Source organism: Mesocricetus auratus, unplaced genomic scaffold (genome assembly GCF_017639785.1).
Source record: "Mesocricetus auratus isolate SY011 unplaced genomic scaffold, BCM_Maur_2.0 Super-Scaffold_100024, whole genome shotgun sequence".
NCBI lineage: Eukaryota > Metazoa > Chordata > Mammalia > Rodentia > Cricetidae > Mesocricetus > Mesocricetus auratus.
The window spans coordinates 8,250,394-8,251,793 of record NW_024429205.1 but is presented as its reverse complement, the minus strand read 5'-3'; positions in this window follow the sequence as shown (position 1 = coordinate 8,251,793).

Below are 1,400 nucleotides of genomic sequence, written 5' to 3'. Positions count from 1 at the left end.
GTTCGTCCAGTGTGGTATCTAAACTGTTGGAACAGGTCAAAACTTTCCTCAGAGAAATCAGCAACCAGAAAAACCTAAAAGGACAACTCCTCCAGCTCAGTGAGATGACTGATAATGAACTTGATAACCTGGAAATAAAGTGGTTCTTCACAGCAATTTTGTCTCTTTTTCATTAATATTCTTAATTGGTACAGACAAACTGCTCTTGGGAAAATTATGAAATTACCCATTAATTTTATTTCACTAATTCTACTGGAAGAGATGATTGAACTTTCTGCAGATTAAATGCAAGTCTGAGATGAAAAGAATGTGAAAACAAGAATACCAAGACTGAGACAGACTATTTTCCATTAATATTTAATTGGTTGCAAATTTTGCAGTCTCAAAAAGTTTCTGTTCTTTGCTTCATTAAATAAGTCCTGTCATTGTTCAGCATAATTATAGCTTTGGGGGAATTTTCCCAGTAAAAGCTTAAAAGGAGAATTAAAAAAAAGTAAGGTGAACAGTTAATGATAAAGCATAGTTAATCATTTTCAACACTCAGACCTTCCCAGGTCTCTGAGTGGTGAGGATTTCAATGACCTATATGGGTGGGTTTGATGAATGATTAGAATGAATTATACAAAAGGGAGGCAAAAGGACAGATTTTTTTCTACCTAACAATTTCTCTCTATGCTTGAATGCTACCTGAATTCTGGATTCACACAGCTATTTAATACATACGGTGTATATGAAGACCATCCATAGAAGAGCTAATCTTGCCAGTTCATTGAGTGTTTGTTAAAAACCCAGATAGGGTCGTGCGTTGGTGGCTCATGCCTTTAATCCTAGCACTTGGGACGCAGAGGCAGGTGGATCTCTATGCATTCGAGGTCAGCCTAGTCTACAGAGGGAGTGCCAGGATAGGCTCCAAAGCTACACAGAGAAATCCTGTCTCAAAAAACAACAAAACAAACAAACAGAAAAACCAAAACAGATAGGAAGCTTCTAGATTCACTGTAGAAACTCTCCTTTTTCACAGTGTTCAGATCCAATTTTAAATTTTAATTATATTACACTATTGTTTCCTGTCTAGGTAGTTCCAAATTGCAAATCAGTGATTTGATTCTCTTATACAAAGGCACACATCCCTTTATTTAAGAAGTCGACATGTCTTTCACTTCCTTTAGAATTTTTCTGTTCATTCTAGTTTCATGTCTGCTGCTTTGATAAGATACTCTGGCAACAAGCATCTCAAGAGAGAGAAGGGTAGTTTCAGCTTACAATTGCTGGTTACAGACCATCATAGCAAGGAAGTCACATAGTAAGGCAGGAGCTTAAGAGAGCTGCTCACATCCCATTCCAGCCAAGAGCAGAGAGAAATGACCACATATGTGCTTCTTGCTGTACTCAGCTTGGCA